General features: G+C 36.0%; 1 protein-coding gene and 1 pseudogene across 16 annotated transcripts in view; one reads left to right on the forward strand and one right to left on the reverse strand.

Moving 5' to 3' along the window:
• PCDH15 (protocadherin related 15) overlaps positions 1-22,011 on the forward strand; it is a 1,828,063-nt gene that overhangs the window by 1,045,395 nt on the left and 760,657 nt on the right. The window lies entirely within an intron of this gene.
• LOC112631705 lies at positions 1,606-21,096 on the reverse strand (annotated as a pseudogene).

Consider the following 22,011-nt stretch of genomic DNA (forward strand, 5'->3'; position numbering starts at 1 on the left):
AGTCATATTTATATAAGAATAAATACTTTGAAATATATTTAATCAAACAGGAAAATATATACACTGAAAATTATAAAGTATTAATAAAGGAAAATGTTTACTTTTTGTAACATACAATATTTTTCTTTTTAAAAAAACTTTTAGGTTTAGGGGTATATGTGTAGATTTGTTATATATATATAATTATGTCATGGGGGTTTGATACACAGATAGTTTCATCACCTGTGTACTAAGCGAAGTACCTAACAACTACTTTATTCTGATCCTCTCCCTCCTCTCACCCTCCACCTTCTGGTTGGCCTCACTGTCTGATTGTTGCTGTCTTTGTGTCCATGTGTTTTCATCATTTAGCTCCCACTTATAAGTGAGAACATGCAGTATTTCTGTTTTCTGTTCCTGTATTAGTTTGCATAGAATAATGGCCTCTAGCTCCATCCATGTTACTGCAAAGGACATGGTCTCATTCTCTTTTATGACTGCATAGAATTCCATGGTGTATATGTACCACATTTACTGCAATGAGCATATGTGGGCATGTGTCTTTCTAATACATCAATTATATTTCTTTGACTATATACCTAGTAATGGGATTGCTGGGTCAAATAGCAATCTGCTTTTGGCTCTTTGAGAGGTTACCACACTGCTTCTTACAATGATCAAACTAAATTATACTCCCACCAAACTAAATTACACCAACAGTGTAAAAGTGAGCCCTCTTCTCCACAGCCAGGCCAACATATGCTACTTTCTGACTTTTTAATAAAACACTTTCTGACTGGTGTGAGATATTGTCTATTGTGGTTTTCATTTGCATTTCTCTAATGATCAGTGGTGTTGGGCTTTTTGAAATATGTTTTTTGGCTGCAAGTTTTTTTTTAATTTTTGTTTTTGTTTTTTAAAAGTGTCTGTTCATGTACTTTTCACACATTTTAGTGGGGTTGTTTTTTTTTTTTCCTGTAAATTTGTTTAAATTAATTATAGATGCTGGATAATCGACCTTTGTCAGCTACATAATCTGCAAATACTTTCTCCCATTCTCTAGGTTGTCTGGTAACTTTGTTGATAGTTTCGTTTGCTGTGCAGAAGCTCTTTAGTTTATTTATTTTTTTGACTATGTTTCCAATATGACCTTTATTGAGCAAGTACTGCTGTGGCATTTAACATCAGTCAACATAAGATTGCAAACTGTCCATGTCAACGAGGTTCTCTCATGAACAAAAGTCCATTTTAAATGCACCAGTGAGGTAAACATAATTATTCATATATAGCTTTCTTAAGGTTAAGACAGTTCTGTGTTTTATTTATTGTTTTGGGCTCAATTGGTACTTTACATAGTACATCTCAAGACATTCCCCCTCCTGAGTGACCCCCTTCCAACAGCATAGGGAATTGGTAAATTTCCCAGGTACATACAATATCATGCATTTGAATCCCCCAAAGACTGAGGGGGGAGCACACTGAGCTTGCATGCAGTCTCCTCATATTGCACAAACTAAAATACAATGTCTGGAGCCCCCATGGGAGAAACTGTTCTGTTTTGATGCTGCTAGTCACATGCATTTTGAAATTGTCATATGGCTTAACCTTTTGCAATGGACTCAACTCTCAGTCACTCTGGGTAACTTCCTTTTCTATGGCATGTGAAGTTACTTTTTCTACCTTTTTAGTAGGCACCAGTTTCTCCTCATAGGTCTCTTCATGCTCTTCGACCTTTTGAGTGACAGTTACAGATTTAGTGATGTATTTGGTAGCACCATGTCCCCCCTCACTGGTGATTTTTTTTCTACTGTTTCGGTTACCACCACTTTCTCCTCACTTTTATTATCCCCCTTCTTTTCATCTGCTGGGCTCAAGTCTAGGTTGTTGCTGACAATGCCTTACTCCTCTTCCCTCCCACTGCCTTTTTCCTTGGTCTCCTGCTCCTCCTCTTTTCCTTCTACCTCCCCATTGACAGCTATGTCTTCCTTCCTGGATTCCTGGGAACCTTTATCACTCCCTTCCATCTCATTCCCCACCTCCTCCTACTTTCCCTTTCTCCTTCTCCTGTTGCTGTGGCTTCCCCTCTTCTTTGGTCTCTTTCTCCAACTGCACCTTTACCAATTTGGTGATGGTGGCTGCCTCCTCCACAGCTTCCTCCTTTACCAAGGTCTCAGCTTTCTTCTTCTCTGGAACATCCTTTGGTTTACCTTACTTTTTCTCTACCTTCTCTTCCTTGGGAGCTTCCTCGACTTCCTTCTCTTCTCTTTCTGTTCACCTTTCTCCACTTCTGCTTTTGACTTTGCCTCTTCCATTGGTGATTTTGGCACAGGAGACTTTGCTTTTTTCTGGCTTTTCCACCTTGGTGTCTGCCACCACCTTATCTGTAGTAACCACTTCCTCACTGTTTTTCTCAACTTTCTTTTCCTCTTTAGCTTCAGCTTCCTCTCCTTCACCTTCAGCTTCTGTTTCTCCTTCTTCCTGCTCACCTTCCTATTTTTCACTATAGCCTTCCTTCTCGGATCCTCCCTCTTCAGCTTGGTCTGACTTAATGCCCTCATATTCTTTCTCCTCTTCTTCTTCCTTTTCCCCTTCTTTCTCTCCTTTAACTTCAGGTGCAGTTGCTTTCACTGGAGACTAGTTTATTATTCTATTTGTCAATTTTTGCTTTTTCTGTGATTGCTTTTGGCATATTTGCCATGAAATCTTTGTCAGATCTTATGTTCAGAATGGTATTGCCTATGTTGTCTTTCAGTGCTTTTATAGTTTTGGGTTTTACATTTAAATATTTAACACATTTTGAATTGATTTATGTATATGATGTAAGGAAAGGGTCCAGTTTCAATCTTCTGCATATGGCTAGCCAGTTATCTCAGCACAATTTATTGAATAGGGAGTTCTTTCCCCATTACTTATTTTTGTCAGCTTCCTCAAAGAGCTGATGGTTGTAGCTGTACAGACTTATTTCTTGACTCTCTGTTTTGTTTTGTTGGTCTATGCATATATTTTTTTACCAATATCATGCTGTTTTGGTTACTGTAATCCTGTAGTATAGTTTGAAGTCAGGTGGCATGATGCCTCCAGCTTTGTTCTTTGTGCTTAAGATTCCCTTGACTATTTGGGCTGTTTTTTGGGGGGTTTTTAGTCCACATGAATTTTAAAATTGATTTTTTTTTTCTAGTTCTGTGAAGAATATAATTGCTAGTTGGATGGGAATAACTTTTTTTTTTTTTTTTTTTGAGGTGGAGTCTCGCTCTGTCACCCAGGCTGGAGTGCAGCAGCATGATCTCAGCTCACTGCAAACTCTGCCTCCCAGGTTCACACCATTCTCCTTCCTCAGCCTCCCGAGTAGCTGGGACCAAAGGCGTCTGCCACCACTCCCAGCTAATTTTTTGTATTTTTAGTAGAGACGGGGTTTCACCGTGTTAGCCAGGATGGTCTCGATCTCCTGACCTCATGATCCGCCCACCTCGGCCTCCCAAAGTGCTGGGATTGCAGGCATGAGCCACTGCATCTGACCAGGAATAACATTTTATCTGTAAATTGCTTTGGGCAATATGCTCATTTTAACCATATTGAATCTTCCTATCCATGAGCTTAGAATTTCTTCTTTTTTTTTTTTTTAATTTATTTCTGCTATCTCTGATTTATTCTAGCAGTGTTTTGTAGTTCTCATTGTAGAGATATTTCACCTTTCTAGTTAGCTGTATTCCTGGGTATTTTATTCTTTTTGTGGCAATTGTAAATGGGACTGTATTACTGATTTGGCTCTCAGCTTGGCTGTTGTTGATGTATAGCAATGGTAGTGATTTTTGCACGTTGATTTTTATACCTTGACACTTTGCTGAAGTTGTTTATCAGCTTACAGAGCTTTTGAGCTGAGACTGGACTTTTCTAGATATAGAATCATTTCATTTGCAAACAGGGTTAGTTTTGACTTCCTTTCCTCCTATTTGGATGCCCTTTATTTCTTTCTGTTACCTAATTGCTCTGTCTAGGATTTCCAATACTGTGTTGAATAGAAATGGTGAGTGGAGGAATCATTTTTTTGTGCTGGTTTTCAAGGAGGGTGTTTCCAGCTTTTGCCCCTTCAGTCTGGTGTTGGCAATGGGTTTGTAATATATGGCTCTTACTATTTTGAGGTATATTCCTTCAATACCTAATTTGTAGAGAGTTTTTAACATGAAGGGATACTGAATTTTTTCAAAAGTCTTTTCTGCATCTATTGAGATTTTCATGTGATTTTTGTCTTTAGTTCGGTTTATTTTATAAATCATAATTATTGATTTTTGTACATTGAATAAACCTTGCATCCCAGGGATAAAGAATATTGTGATTATGGTGGATTCATGATATAGTGCTGGGTTCAGCTGGGTAGTATTTTACTGAGGATTTTTGCATCAAAGTTCATCAAGTATATTGGCCTAATGTTCTCTTTTTTGTTGTTGTGTCTCTGCCAGGTTTTGTTATCAGGATGATACTGGCCTCATAGAATGAGTTGAGGAGAAGTCCCTTCTCAATTTTTGGGGAACCATTTCAATAGAAATGACACCAACTCTTCTTTGTACATCTGGTAGAATTCAGATGTGAATTCATCCAGTCTAGGGCTGTTTTTGTTTTGCAGGCTGTTAATTACTGATTCAATTTCAGAATTTGTTATAGTTATCTTCAGGGATTTAATTTCTTCCTGGTTCAGCTTGGAAGATTGTATATGTGTATGAATTTATCCATTTATTCTAGATTTTCTAGTTTGTGTTCATAGAAGATTTCATAGTAGTCTCTGATGATTATTTGTATTTTTGTAGGGTCAGTGGTAATATTCCCTTTGTCATTTATGATTCTGTTTATTTGGATCTTCTCTGTTTTCTTCTTTCTTAATCTAACCAGTGGTCTACCTATTGTATTAATGTTGTCAAAAAGTCACCTCCTGACTTCATTGGTCTTTTGAATGTTGTATTATGTCTCAGTCTCTTTCTGTTCAGTTCTGATTTGGTGTATTTTTTGTCTTCTTCAAGCTTTGTGTTTTGTTTGTTGTTGTTATTTGTTGTTGTTTTTCTCTTCTGTAATTTTTTAACTGTGATATTAGGTTGTTAATTTGAGGTCTTTCTAATTTTTAGATGTGGGTGTTTAGTGCTATGAATTTCCCTCTTAACACTGTCTTGTGTCCCAGAGATTCTGGCATATTATATCTTCATTCTCACTAATTTCAAAAGACTTCTTGATTTCTGCCTTAATTTCATTATTTACCCAAAAGTCATTCAGGAATAAGTTGTTTAAATTCCACGTGATTGTATGGTTTTGACTGATTTTCTTGTTCCTCAATTCTGTGTTTATTTTGCTATTGTCCAAGAGAGTGGTTGGTATGATCTCGGTTCTTTTGCATTGCCTAAGGATTGCTTTATGTTTGATTGTGTGGTCGATTTTAGAATATGTGTCATGTGTACATGAGAAGAATGTACATTCTGTTGTTTTTTTGGTGAACAGTTATGTAGCTGTTTAGCAGACCAATTTGGCCCAGTGTTGAGTTCATGTTGTGATTATTTTGGTTTCTTTTCTGCTTAAATTATCTAATACTGTCAGTGGGGGTATCAAAACTTTGCCTTATTATTGTGTGGTAGCCTAAGTCTCCTTGAAGGTCCCTAAGAACTTGGTTTATGCATCTAAATGTTTCTGTGTTAGGTGCATATATATTTAGGCTAGTTAGGTCTTCTTGTTGAATTTAACCCTTTTCTATTATATAATGCCCTTCTTTATCATTTCTTATTTGTGTTGGTTTAAAATCTTTTTCATCTGAAATTTGGATTGCAATAATTGCTTTTTTTCTGTGTTCTCTTTGCTTGGCAGATTTTTTTCCATTCCTTTATTTTGATCTTATTGGCATCACTGCGTGTCAGATGGGTCTCTTGCAGACAGCATACCATTTGATCTTGGTTATTTATCCGGCTTACATTCTGTGCCTTTTAATTGGGAAAGTTAGTTCATTTACATTTAAAGTTAGTATTAATATGTATTTGATCCTGTTATCCTGTTGCTGTCTAGTTATTATACTGACTTGTTTGGTTGCCTTATAGTGTTCCTGGTCTGTGTTCTTAAGTGAGTTTGTGTGGTTGCTGGTTATGTTCTTTCCTGTCCATATTAATGCTTCTTCCAGAAGCTCTTGTAAGGCAGGTCTGGTGATAATAAAATCCCTCAGCCTTTGCTTTTCTGAAAAGGATCATATTTCCCTTCACTTAGGGAGCTTTGTTTAGCCAAATATAAATTTATTTGGTTGGAATTTCTTCTCTTTAGGTTATTGTATATAGGCCCCAAATCTCTTCTGGCATGTAGGATTTCTGCTGAGAGGTCTGCTGTCATTCTGATGGGCTTCCTTTTGTAGGTGATCTGTCCTTTTTCTCTAGCTACTTTTAACATTTTTTTTCCTTTCATTTTTACCTTGCAGAACCTTATGATTATGTATGTTGGGGATGATCTTCTTGTGAAGTACTTTGTGGGGATTCTCTGCATTTTCTGAATTTGAATGTTGGTGGTTAGGTTGGGGAAGTTCTCAAGGATTATATTCTGATTTATGTTTTCCAAGTTGCTTGCTTTCTTCTCATCTCTTTCAGGGACACCAATGAGTCATAATATTGGTCTCTTTATATATTCCTATATTTCCTGGAGGTTTTCTTCTTTCCTTTTTATTATTTTTTATTTATTCTTGTCTGACTGTCTTATTTCAGAAAACCAGTATTTGAGCTCTGTTCCTCAGCTTGGTATTCTTCTCTTAATACAACTGCATTCTGAAATTCTTGTAGAGTGTTTGTCAGTTCTATCATTTCATTTATGTTTTATTTTATTTTCTATACTGGCATTTTTTGTCTGTCACTTTCTGTATCTTAATATTGTGACTCTTACCTTCCTTAGATTTAGCTTCAACATTCTCCCAAAACTCAATGATTTTTATTCCTATCCATAATCTGAATTCTATTTATGTCATTTCAGCTACCTCCACCTTGTTAAGAATTCTTGCTGGAGGGCTAGTGTGCTCATTTGGAGGAAAGAAGGCACTCTAGCTCTTTGAGTTGTCAGAGTTCTTGCACTGGTTCTTTCTCATCTTTGTGGGCTGATGTTCCTTCAATCTTTGAAGTTGCTGTCCTTTGTATTTTTTTTCTTTTATTCTATTTTATGACCTTGACGGTTTGATTGTGGTATAAGCTGTGTTCAGTCACCTGGCTTTGTTAGTGGAAGACTTCAGGGGGCCAAGACTCAGCTCAGCACTCCTGCATTGCATGCTCTAACTCTGGGAAACTGGCATCAGACCCTAGCTTTTACCTATGGCTCCTCAAGTTTAGGAACCTGCTCACTGGAGGGATCAATGTGATCTCAGACTGCTTGTCACAACACTCTAATGGCTGGTACCAGCCAAAGCATTTTGTAGGACAGTAGTAGTGGGATGTGTCCACATTTGCATGTACCAGCAGCATCTTCCATCCACATGGATGATGACTGCCTCCATATGGGTGTTTGCAGTAGTGGCTGTGGGAGTATGGTTTGGGAAGGTGGGGGCCCCTGCTAGCAATGGTGTGCACATTTGTACTGGTGGTGGTGTTAGCACAGGGGTGGGTTACTAGTGGTCACAGGACTGTGTGCACCTTCTGTGAGCATTCTTGCTGACAGCAGTGACCTCTCAGAGCTGGGAGTAGATATACTGTTTTCTGTGCTTAGTTTCATGCCAGCAGTCTTGGCACAGGAGTGGAGCACTGGCGGTAGCAGAGCTGGCAAACTATATTCCCTCCAATGTTCCAACAAAAATGGCAGTGCAACAGGGTGAGAAGGGATGGGGCACACTCAAGCCAGCAGTAGTGGCATGGCATGGTGCATATGCACATGTGCACTGTCAGGGAAGGGAAGGCTAGGTCTGTCTGCAAATGCATGTGCAGGCAAAGAGATGTAGGGGATCACTGTCAGTGAGTGCCAGCAGGCAAAGCAGTATGGGGAAGGCTGATATGTGGGGAGGGCATGGGCAGTCTTATATGTATACACAGGGTTTGCTCTTCTGGAGCACTCTGTCAGTCAGTTGTGGTCCACCAGTGCAGGAACAATGAGGCAGGCCCCCTTGAGGTTCCTGGAGGGTGCACTGCCAGCAGGTACAGGCAGGCTGGGGTCCCAAGAGAGGACAGCACACCAAAGGATGCTCAGGGGGCCTGTCTCAGCTCATGGGCAAGACTGCTCTACAGAGTCTATATTCACCCCTTTCCTTAGAGCTAACGTCTACTATAAGAGCAAGCTGAGCCTAGGGGGATGGTCATCCCTGGCTATTCTCCACTATAGATGCTCCTGCACCAAACCCTGTGGGCTCTGCTGAAACAGGAGTTCTGTCCCTACCACTTCTCTAAGTAGCTTTCTCTGCCAACTCAAGTGTCTGTGGTGGCTGATGAGTCTCCTCCTACTAGGATTCCAGAGGCTTATGGTGAAAGTGAGTTGCTCCTTTCTGTTCAACTCACCCCTTCCACAAGAGTTGTTGGGAGCCAGGAATGAGTCCTGGTGTGTGGTAGCCCCATGCAGGGTTCCCAGCTTCATCTCCCTTTATCCCACCTTCTGTATCTTCTCTCTACCTGCTCTCAATGTCTTCCCTCTGAAGATTTACTAGGAGTACACCTGTCTTCCTGATGTCCTGGTCCCTCAGTGGGAGATGTTTCTCCTGGCTGCATCCAGTTGACTGTCTTGGAGGAGGAATCAAGGAAAAATGATAAAGCATAGATAAATGAAAAAACATCCATCCATGGAAAATAAATGTTTATGAATTGAAATAATTAATATTGTTTGAGTAGCCATACTAGCCAAAAGGAATCACCAGGTTCATGCAATCTCTGTCAAAATTCCAATGGCATTCTTTACAGAAATAGGAAAAAAATTCTAAAATTTATATAGAACCACAATAAACTCCAAATAGATAAACCAAGTTTGAGCAAGAAAAACAAGGCATCACACTTTCTGATTTCAAAATACTTTACAAATCTACATTAATCAAAACAGTATGGAATTTGCATAAAAACAGACATATAAATCAATGCAAGAAAACAGAGCCCAGAAATAAATCCATGCACTTAGAGTAAACCAGTCTTCAATAAGGGCACCAAGAATACACACTGGGGAAAAGGTATTTTCTTCAATAAATGGTGCTGAGAAAACTGGATATCCACATATAGAAAAATGAAGATGAGCTCTTACCTAATACCATATACAAAAATAAAAATTAACTTAAAATGGATTAAATACATAAACAGAAGGCTTGAAACTATAAAACTACTAGAAAAAAACCTTTAGGAAAAAGATTCTTGACATTGGTTCTGGCAATGATTTTTTTAGTATAACAGCAAAAGCACAGGCAATAAAAACAGAAGTATAGAAGTGGAATTGCATCAAACTAAAAAGGTTCTACACAGTAAAAGAAACAATCAACAGACTGAAAAGACAGCCTACAGAAAATATTTGCAACTGCATATCTGATAAAAGGTAATATTCAAAATATATTAGGAGTTCACAAAACTCAATAGCAAAAAATAAATTTACAAAAATGGGCATTTGTCCAAGGATGTACAAATGGTGAACAGCTAGATGAAAGATCAACAGGTAGATGAAAGATGAAAGATTAACAACATTAATTATCAGGAAATACAAATCAAAACCTCAAAAATGTATCACCACATTCCTGTTTGAATGACTATTATCAAATGTCAAAATGTAAATTTTGTGAAAGAAGTAGAGAAAAAGGAAGACATATTGATGGGAATGTAAATTGGTGTAGCCATTATGGAAAACAGTATGGAGGTTCCTTTAACAATTAAAAATGGAACTACCAAATGCTTCAGCAGTCCCACCTCTGTCTCTATTCAAGGGAAATAAAATTATTTTGAATCAATATTTGCTTTAATTTTCATTCCAGCTTTATTTACAATAACTATGATATAGATACAACTTAAGTGTCCATGGACAGATACATGAATAAGGAAAATGTGGCATACACCTATTGTACAGCATGGTAACTATATATCTAATGTACAACATATTTAATGTTGTACGGATATGACAGATATGTTAATTAGCTTGATTATGATGATCATTTCCCAATGTCTACATATACAAAAATCAAGTTGCACACCTTAAATATGTTCATTTTTACTTGTCAGTTATACCTCAATAAAGCTGAAAAAAGAAAAACAGAAGTCAGGAAGGAAGTCTAAGGAAGGAAGGAAAGGAGAAAGGAAGGGAGGGAGAGAGGGGAAGGGACAGGAGCAGAGAGGAAGGAAAAGAAAGAAAATAAGTTCTCAAGGAAACATGAATTGTAAAATGGAACAAATGCTTGTTTTACTGTGCTTTATGGATTTAATTTTTTTTTTTTTTTTTTTTTTTTTTTTTTTTTTTGAGACGGAGTCTCGCTCTGTCGCCCGGGCTGGAGTGCAGTGGCCGGATCTCAGCTCACTGCAAGCTCCGCCTCCCGGGTTCACGCCATTCTCCGGCCTCAGCCTCCCGAGTAGCTGGGACTACAGACGCCCGCCATCTCGCCCGGCTAGTTTTTTGTATTTCTTAATAGAGACGGGGTTTCACCATGTTAGCCAGGATGGTCTCGATCTCCTGACCTCGTGATCCGCCCGTCTCGGCCTCCCAAAGTGCTGGGATTACAGGCTTGAGCCACCGCGCCCGGCTATGGATTTAATTTTAACTTACATATTGATAGTTTGAAAATCACTTTTGACATTAATTATCCATTGTTAAAAACAGAAGAAAATACCCATGCATGGTTTTGTATGCTGTATGTTTACCACTGTGTTCACAAATGTAAGATGCTGCCATGATATTTGCTTCTCCTTGGGATAGCCTCAAGTGTAGGTCATAGCTTTTTTGGAACACTGATTGTCATTGAAAATTCCTTGGAGCATCTGTACACTTGAAGCTCTAAATTGGGTTCTGACAAGACTGGGTCATGTTGAGGGTAGTTAGGACTGACTGAGACATGTTACTTTTTATAAGATTGTAATGACAGCTTTAAAACAGTTGCTTTCAGGTGAATGATAATTAGACAAACTACTTTTTTCATATTTTTGAGAGCAGAATATTATGAAATAATTCAAATTTCCCAAATATATAATATAGAAAAGTTTTAAGTTTCATTTTAATTTTTCATCCTATTTTTGGTTTTATTCATTAGATATTGCATGTTGTAGTTCTTTTTAAAATGTATTTTTAAATTGTTTTCTAACTATTAGTTATCTGTTACTGTCTTAGCAATTTATCACAAAATTAGTGCCTTAAAACAACACAAATGTATTATCTTATACTTCTGTAAGTCACATGCTTGACATGGGTCTGACTGGATTAAAATCAGGTATTGGCAAGGCTATGCTACTTTCTGGAGGCTGTAGGGGAGAATCTGTTTTCTCGATCTTTCCAGCTTATACTGGCCACCCACATCCCTTGACTTCTGGAGTCCTTTTGTTTTCAAAGCTAGCAATGTTACATTTACCTGCCATTCTTCTACAATCACATTTCTCTCCCTGACCACAGCCAAGAAAGGTTTAATATTTTTAAAACTAATGTGATTAGATTGGGTCTATCCAAATAATTCAGGACAATTTTTTCTTCTGGTGGTTCTTAACTTTAAACACATCTACAAAGTCCTTTTTGCCAGGTAAGGTAACATATTCCAAGGCTTCTGGAATTAGGTAGTGGACATTTAAGAGGCCATTATTTTCTGCGTACCACACTAGGCACTGGGTTCTAGGGGCTTCAGGTATTTGGCTAGTGGCTAGGTTCTACAGATGAAATAGAGACAAATCCAATATGTGAGTATATATGCTTAAGTAAAAATACATTCCCCTCTGCTAATGGTATTATTTTCAATTTACTTTTTATGCCATTGAATGTTTACCAACTACATGTACATGTAAATACTATTATTTCTGAGTTTTAGACCCTTTCCCAAATGAGGTAACAGAAAGATATTTTATTTTTGTGTCTTGGGTTTTTTGTTTGTTTGTTTGTTTCCAGTTTGTTTGTTAGCTTGTGTCATACAGGGAAGTCACATGTAAATGTATGGATTTAGAGGGTGCAAAGTGCTTTCACACAATTTAACTCATGAGATTCTTACAACAGTCCCTTCAGGTAGGCAAAGAAAATTTACTCTGCTCTTCTCTCTGCCTGTAACAGATGAGGGTCTTTAACAGATCTCTATCAGAGCAAGAAATAAGGTGTTCCCAGAGTCACACAGCATCTAGTATTCTGCTACTTTGCTCAACCATTATTAAAGCACATCTAACTAATGTTCTTGAGGAAGAATTCTCCAGAAATAACATTTGGCTGCCAGAAATATTTAAGCCATTTTTGGAATGTTGGTCCTGAATATGTGCACATCTCTGTATTCTAAGTGACCATTTATATATTGGCGCTAATAAATGATGGAACCCGGAAAATTACAAAAGTCATCCAAAACATCTAATTTAAGCAGGAGGTAATTTTTGGACTGATATATCAGATCTGACAGTCAGCGAGGGATGACAAAATCAGACCAAGTTTTGGAGTCTGGCAAATGTCACTTCTGAGTTATATGACTTTGAGCAAATCAGTTACGTTCTTTCTACCTATATTTTTCTACTTATAGTATTCGCATGATAACACTTTGTTGTCATATGGATGAAAAACCACATAGATAAAAGTGTTTTATTGTTTAAAATTTCACTAAATAGAAAAAAAATCCTTAATAACACTTTAATCTGGAGATAAATAAAAAACAAACTGGTAAAGTGATTAGCAGTTCTTTTTGTCATTCAAAAAGACAAATTGGGAGTCTTCATTTTCTAGGAAAATACATACTGCTGACTAAGATAATGACACATACTCATTGTCATGGGGTGTGTGTGTGTGTGTGTGTGTATATATACGTGTGTGTGTGTGTGTATATATATATATATATATATATATATATATGTAATGCCAATACACAGAATTTCCTGTCAAGGGGATATTTCTTTATTCTTATATAAAGAGTGGGCCAGGCACAGTGTCTCATGCCTGTAATCCCAGCACTTTGGGAGGCTGAGGTGGGCATATCACAAGGTCAGGAGATCAAGATCATTCTGGTTAACATGGTGAAACCCTGTCTCTATTAAAAATACAAAAATTAATCGGACATGGTGGTGGGCACCTGTAGTCCCCACTACTCGGGAGGCTGAGGCTGGAGAATGGTGTGAACCCGGGAGGCAAAACCTGCAGTGAGCCGAGATCACGCCACTGCACTCTAGCCTGGGTGACAGAGCGAGACTCTGTCTCAAAAAAACAAAAAAAGAAAAAAAGAATGGTTGCTATATGACAGACACTGTTTGGTGATGTTGAAATATCAATGAATAACACACAGAAATATGCCTGCCCTCTTAGAGTCTATATTCCATTGATAGACATAAATGATAAACAATAAAATTAACAAATGAGTTAATAAAGAGTTCTTATAATACGCCAACAGGTGAGATCACGTCAACAGAGTGAGATCCTATCTCAAGAAAACAATAACAATAACAAAAGACAAAGTATGGCACATATTTTCACAAGCTTTAAACCTGTTGGTTATGAAAAACTCCTACATTTCATTTACAAATTAATATGAAAATGTATATCTTAAAGTAGGATCACAAGAGCACTGATAAGTATCTTTAATCATATAAGTGAACAATGTAGTTTTGCCAAAGCTAATGTACTTATTTTTAATTGACCAACAAATATATTGTCATCACTATTATATTATTGACAATAATTGTATCACCAGTTGGGATGCCTTTTCCATAATTATGGAAAGACGATACAGAAACATACATAATAGAAGCATTATCTTAAAATTGATTTTAAGATATCATTTCTTAATGAGTGATATCATCTTAAATGATATCATTTAAGATATCATTTCCTCTTAAGTAATTTTCTATTGATAGAACACTAAACCATGTGTCATTCACTTTAAACAAACAGATAAATTAATACCCACATTTCTCACTTTACATGCTAGTGAAGGACAATAAACATGATGATCTCAGCTGAAATCATGCAAGTTTATCTTAATCAAGAATAAATATTCCATAACTTTTAATTTCTTTTCAAAATATTAGAAAGTCTTTTACTGTCATTAATAAATATGTATGAAAATAAATAAATTATAAAACATATTCATTTAACATCCTGGAATTTACATTGGGAATTAAAGAATTAAAGTCAGTTCCTTCTTTCTATAACTCTGTTTACATTCAACTCAAATCTTATATTATTATTTTTTGCATCATTATTTTTCATTTATTTGCTGTACTTTCACATTTGCTGACTAATTCCCTCTTTAAATTACATTGAAGTTAAAGACTGAAAGTTTACTCATTTGTTAAAAAATGTTTACAAATACTTTGAATAGTGATTGATTTCTTCTTCTCAGATGGCTTATAATGAAGGGGGTGATATTTTATGCCTTGGCTAATTGTCATAGTCTTAAATTTGGATCAGCTTTCATCACTTTATGCTTTGATGCTTTCAATATTTTAAAGTATCTCTGTAAGTTCCTTTAAGTCTTTGTGTGTGTGTGTGTGTGTGTGTGTGTGTGTGTGTGTGTGTGTGTGTTTTTNCTTTTTTGTGTGTGTGTGTGTGTGTGTGTGTGTGTGTGTGTGTGTGTGTGTGTTTGGGTTTTTGCTGGCATCACATAGCCTGGTATATCTTCATCCTTTTCATCACATCCACTTTCTTCATTTATGTCAATAAGCTCCTCTGCGCTAAGTTATTCTGGCAGCAAAGCTTAAGTCCCGCAGATGGCAGCAGTGTCAATATTCCCACAGGGATTTTGCTATAGCTGCATTTTCACTGGACTCAAATTTTACTTTATGTTGTATTTTTATCTTTTCTGGTGAATTATTTCAATTATTTACTTTTGAGAAATGTCACGTGTGTTTATCATTGGGAAACAAAGAGACAACACAACCGCACACATTTTTGTCTGCATATACTGCATAATAGTAGCGATCAATCACTGACAGACATTTAAAAACATGATGCCAATGGTCGCTGATCATGAAGCATACCTGTTATTTACATAATGATTTTGGACAAAAGAGCAAGGAGCAAAATTTGTACTTTGTTTGTAATTACTTACAGTTAATATACTGTGGTAACTGAAATTTGAACTATGTTGCTGGGTAACTAGTCTAATTTAACTAAACATGGTAACTGAAATTTATGCATATAGGAACTGTGTAAATTGAGGAGTACCTGTAAATAGGAATACATGCTACAAAGTTATATCTTGTTCAAAACTAAAGTTTAGCATTCGCTAGTTATGTGATATCAGGAAGCAATATAATTTTTCTAAGCCTTAGTTCATCTATAATAAAAAATACGATATGGTCTATGTTATAAGATCATTAAAAAGATTAAGTAAGGTGATACATATCGACCAAGTACTTTATAGGTCCTTAGTAAATCTCCAGTATAGCCGGGCGCGGTGGCTCAAGCCTGTAATCCCAGCACTTTGGGAGGCTGAGACGGGCGGATCACAAGGTCAGGAGATCGAGACCATCCTGGCTAACACGGTGAAACCCCGTCTCTACTAAAAAACACAAAAAACTAGCCGGGCGAGGTGGCGGGCGCCTGTGGTCCCAGCTACTCCGGAGGCTGAGGCAGGAGAATGGCGTGAACCCGGCAGGCGGAGCTTGCAGTGAGCTGAGATCCGGCCACTGCACTCCAGCCTGGGCGACAGAGCCAGACTCAGTCTCAAAAAAAAAAAAAAAAAAATCTCCAGTATATATTAGCTGATGGATTATTGTTGAATTATTATTTCTACTCCACCGGACTAATAAACCTCTTGAAGTTAAAACCTTTTGTATCCTCATTGTGTAGCAAAAGGCCTGGAACATAGTAGGTACCCAATGAATCTATTTTAATGAATGAAACTTAGCTTCTCCATTTCTGGAGTACTTCATAAATAAATAAAATTATGTGACACACTTTTTAATCTGTCAAAATCTATTTTCAGAAAAATTTAAAAGTTTACTCCACTTTCCCCAAATCCCATATGTAATGGAACAGCAATAACTGATCTTTTTACAATTAAAATCATGTTACAGAGGTGAGCATAATCAAATGCTACAAAACTGGGTCTAATTTTCCTGAAAATTAACCTTAAAGGAAAATACTGGGAGTGATTTTATTTTTGACTTGATTTAGCAATCAATTTTATTAATTTTATTGTCCCTTCTTGGACAGGACGGACTATCTGCACAAATCGTGTTGAGCTTTTCCAGATACCATCAGATTAACTTACTTGTGCCTCTGAGGCAGAGATGAAGTGGCTATTTTTCAAATCTCAAGTGCCCTACCCACAGGAAAGCAATATTATTTTTCATTTAATGAGCTTTAGCACATGAACAATTAAGAAGACATAATTGAATGAAACTAATCAGCAAAAAGCAAGAGCTTGCCTCTGGGAATCTGCTGAAGTTGATGGAGGCTCTTATCTGTGGTTTTATCTGTTAAGCTAATAGTACCAATGAGTGGGAACACAGTGACTAGTAATTGTACAGTCCTCACCACCCCCCATCATGTTTTAAATTTAAAAAAAGACGTATTGCTAGGAGGACTGATGATGCCAATAAAGTAAGTGAATTATTTGTTAACTATTGGTTAGCCTACAACTTTGAAGTTAAAAAAATACAAATAATTCTTAGTCTTGTTATTAACAACTATTTGAGGGTTAGCTTTAATAATTGCAAGACAGCTCTCCTTATTCTAAGGTAGGGGGTAAGCCATTAATGAAGTGTAGTTTAATTAGAATTTTGTTGAAAACCTTAATAAAGGCCAAGTTTAAAAATATTCAATCTCCAAAAGAAACTGGGAATTTCTGTACCTCTTAGTTGGGAAATGGTAAATCATAGGAAATTGCTAGTTGGGGAGTACCAAATCAGAAACTGGAAAACCTCACAAGATAGATATTCCAATTAAGATTGTTCAGCTTATATTTGAAGTGTGCACTGGATGATTTATTTAAGCCAAACCTTTAGGGCAGCCAACTTCTTTGGGTCATCTACAGTTTTTAAGAGACTTAAAGAGCCTATAAATCTAGAGTCCCAGAAAAATGACTTTCTTGAGCCAATTTATATATTAAAATGTATTTGCATATTCTTGGAAGATATTATATATACATTTTGGTAAAATGTTCATGTAATGGAAGCAAACCTACCATTTGGTTGAAGTAAACCTACCAGTTGCTTGTTACATGCTTATTCTTATAATTGTTCCTAACATTGTCTTTACTTTTTCTTCCATGTTTTGTTTTATTAATTGAAAATAGCCACATTTTTTTATATGACTAGACTATCATTGCTAATGGACATTTGGCCACGTTTTTTTTTTTTTTTATTTACAGCCGTGATTCCGATTTATATCCACTTATTACTTTATTTCAGTGGTCCAGCCAAGAACTCAGCACAGTTAAGCTTCCTACACAGCAGAGAGATGGTGAATGGAAGATTAGAGGGATGAATTGGGCTAAAATTATAAGGAGGATATCATAGGAAAAGAGAACTAGCCATGAATGGAGACAGAATAAACAGAAAAGAAACAAATAGTTGATGCAGTAGAAAACCAGTAAGGAGCAAAAGAAAGACGATATGAAAATATGTTACCCTTGATAAATATAATATTACCCTTGATAGATTTAGGGGGTAATTTTATCAATATGATAAAATGTTAAAAACGTGTTCCATGCATCTCAACTTTGAGAAAAAACTATTGAGAGTGTTTGTTACCTATTTAATAGAAGCAAATACAGTTTCTTTAAAAAGTCAGGGTCTTGCTCTGTCACCTAGGCCTGAGTACAGTGGCATGATTATAGCTCACTGCAGCCTTGCAGCCTCAAACCCCTGGGTCCAAGTGATCCTTCTGCCTCAGTCTCTCAAGTAGCTAGGACTGCAGGTGGGCACTACTACACATGACTAATTTTATTTTCATTATTTTACTCTTTGTAGAGATGGGGTCTTGTTATGTTGCCCAGAGTGGTCTCAAATTCCTGAGCTCAAGTCATTCTCTTCAGCTTCCCAAAGTTTTGGGATTACAAGCTTGAGCATCTACACCTGACCTTAAATAACGTAGTACATAATAATGAGGTGATTGATACATTCTAGCATTAAAAGGAAACGCCTTTCTTTCCATTCTGAAATGTGTGTATATTTATTGTTTTTATTAATATGCTAAATAAAAGAAAACATGGTCTATTTCTTTCTTTAGATCAAATATTTTTCTATTGATCTTTTAGTTGAATCTTAGTTTTAAATGATAAAATGAAGACTACCATTTAGGCAATAGATATTTGTGTAATATTTTAACTTCAGGTAAATGGTGGTAGCTAAATAGATCTACCTTTGAAAGTTTGTTGTGCAGGTGTTGAATATGCTTTAGAGAGTGTCTATTTTCACTCATTTCCTCTTTGATAGCAGAAAAAAATCAGTTCATTTTCTATTAAGACTTGCAAATGAAGTTTATAATTGAAGCAACTGATATGGTTGATTAGCATATGAGCTTTTTTTTAGTAGAACTTGGGAGCTGATAATCTTATCTACTGAATGTTTGTATGTTAGAATTTCTATGTGTTTGGAATAGATTAACCCTACAGTTCTATGTATCACTTCCCATCCATAGGTCAAAAATAAAAGTATTTGCTAATTGTGATATCTCTTATTAGCATATCTCTCTCCTTATATTGATTTTAGTGTTGTCTACAGGCCCACACCTAGTCTTGCCTTGAGATATCTTTAATTTTGACCTCCCCATGAAACGGTAACATAAACCAGCCCTCCACTTAGTAAAATAAAATGGAGGAAAATAACAATTATCTAAGTAGAACAAGTAAATAAATTATAGAATCAGTCTAATTCCTCAGTTGTTTGCCATAATAGTCTATATTTTATAGCCATTGGATTAAATTTGTTAATTGCATGGATAAAATATTTCATATGAGAATTTTTGATTGGATCTATCAAGGGTATAATTTTATTTTCATTAAGTTAAAAAAGGAAAAACTATATATTTTTAGGGGTACATACATTATAGTATATCTATCAACTATGGCAAGTAATAACACAAAATTCAGGATAGTGTAAGAAAACGTATGCAAGAGATTCTTTTAATTTTTTTTCCTGATCAAATAGCTCAGATTCCATATATACAAAAGATTCTAAAATACCAGTAACTGAAATGTATTTTTATTGTTTTTATTAATATGCTAATTAAAGAAAAACATGGTATATTCCTTTCTTTAGATTAAATATTTTCATTATTTTTTTTTAAATTTTTTTGGAAACAGGGTCTTGCTCTGTTGACTAGAGTGCAGTGGCACAATCATAGCTTACTATAATGTTGAACTCCTGGGCTCATGTGATCCTGCTGCCGAGAGGTGTGCACCACCAAGACCAGCTATAATTTTTTATTTTTATTTTTGTAGAGACAGGGCCTCCCTACATTGCCTATGCTGGTTGAACTCTTGGCCTCAAGCAATCCTCCAGCCTTAGCCTCCCATAGTGTTGTGATTACAGGAGTGAGACACCACACCTGGCCAGTAATGTTCTATTTCTTAAATTGGGTGATGTCTAGTGTACATTTATGTTTCATATTTTATTGTTTGAAAAGAAAATAAGAACACCTACTGTTTTGTTTGTGTATATGTATTTCCTCAAGAAAATGCATGATAAAAGAGTATATGTAATTATGACAAGAAAAATAATGTCTTGATTATAACCTGACCAAGATAGAGATTCTTCATTTTATACCTGGTGTTACTGAAGTTGTAAATTTTGCCAATCACAGATTCAATGATCTGATGGAACTTAACAATCTTTATGAAAGTTAAGTGTTTTTTGTTATTAAGATAAAGATATAATTACATAAAAAAGTCTTATTGCAAAATTAGAAAATAGAAGTATTTGCACTTTCAAAGTGAATATCCTTTTTAAAAATAACAACAATGAATAGTAGAATATGTAAGAAAAAAATAGTGGTTGGAAAATACCCTAATAAGATTTATTAGTATTATGATGTGTTTTAGTGGTTTAGAGTCTGTATGTGTATACAGTCATCCCATCATATCTGTGTGTTCTGAATAAGTGGATTAAGCAACTGTGGATCAAAAATATTAAAGAAAAAAAACCAATGTAACTAAAAGAGTGTAAGTGGATTGTTTGTAAGTCAAAGGACAAATGCTTGAGCTGATGGATACCCCATTTACCCTCATGTGGCTATCATGCATTGCATACCTGTATCAAAATATCTCATGTAACCTATAAATATACATGCCTAGGAACCCACAACAATTAAAAAGAAAGCAATAAGAAAAGAAAAAAAAAAAATTTAAAATACAAAATTTAAAAATACAGTATTACAACTCTTTAAATAGTATCGACATTGTATTAGGTATCACAAGTAATCTGGAGATGATTTAAATACACAGGGGCCTACTGGGTGCGGTGGCTCTCACCTGTATTCCCAGCAGTTTGGGAGGCCGAGGCAGGTGGATCACCTGAGGTCAGGAGTTCAAGACCAGCCTGGCCAACATGGTGAAACCCATCTCTACTAAAAATACAAACATCAGCTGGGTGCAGTGGTCGGCGCCTGTAGTCCCAGCCTCTCGGGAGGCTGAGGTAGGAAAATTGCTTGAACCTGGGAGGTGGAGGTTGCAGTGAGCCGAGATTGTACCACTGCACTCCAGCCTGAGCAACAGAGAGAGACTCAGCCCCCACCAAAAATAAAATACATAAACAGAGGTTGTGTGTAGGCTTCATGCACATACTGTGCTATTTTATATACCGAAATTGAGCATCCATGGATTTTGATATCTTCAGGGTTCTGGAACTGATCCACTGTGGACACTGGGGGAAAATTGGACAGAGATAACTAAGTCTAGTGAACAGTTATTCTGTTATTAAAAAAGCCAAAGATCCCTTGAAAATTATATTTTTCTCATTTTTTTAAAGGGAACCATGTTTGACATTAGAATATTCTTGTTTACATTTAAGTAATACTATTTACTTGTGGTTTATTGCAAGTCATTCGCTTCACGTCAGTTTTGTCCATTGTTCAATGGAGATTATAAAACATATCTATATAATATAAGATATACAGTATTGATCTAGGGATTAATAATACATACATATACAGTCAAGCCACAAACAAAAAATGGGAAACAGGCTATCAGTTTCTTTTTAATAGACCAGTTCAAAAAATTACTTTTTAAGCAACTTTCTTTTGGAGGAAAATAGCTAAAAATAAAATAATATAATTTTACATCTGTTTTTCAGGTATGTTTTCTGTATCATGCTTAATGTTCTATAAATGTGACTTTCCTCTAATTCTTCCTACTTTAGTTCTTCATAATTCACTTAGAGGAAAAAGCAGTAATATATATCTGTACATCATGCACAAGTGTGTGATAGTGGGTGATTACAATTTGGCATTATTAAAAAACAAAATGTATAGAGTCACTAAGCTATAAGTTTATTTCACTTCATAAACATTGTTTAGTATTTTTATACTACCAAAACAAGTTTGTGGAAACATGTGACTGTTACACAAATTAGAAGTCCCTGGGTACCTGTGATGAAATGGCTTAGAGTAGGTATTTAGGGACTGTTTCATTTTTGTCCACTATTTTTAAATGGATCAGTAATCTTATATTTTTCATGATTATGTCATAAGAGCAGTCAACGTTTTTTAAAACTGCAGAATACCAGTCTACTTTGTAAAATCCAATATATCGGCAGCAGGACTAGCCTTAAGAATGAGCGGAGTCAGTATGATGAGTTGTGAGGGCACATGTGCAGCTTTTTAACTTCTGATTTTTTTTTTTTTTTGGCCATGAGATGCATTGCTCATCATTAAATCATTAATACATTTCAAGTCTTACGTGTGCATTGTTTCCTCAGTGTTACCTCCTAAAATGTAAATTTCTGTAAACCTAATAACTGAGTGTTTCAATTAAGATCATTTTGT

This window comes from Theropithecus gelada, chromosome 9 (assembly GCF_003255815.1).
Source record: "Theropithecus gelada isolate Dixy chromosome 9, Tgel_1.0, whole genome shotgun sequence".
NCBI classification, from domain to species: domain Eukaryota; kingdom Metazoa; phylum Chordata; class Mammalia; order Primates; family Cercopithecidae; genus Theropithecus; species Theropithecus gelada.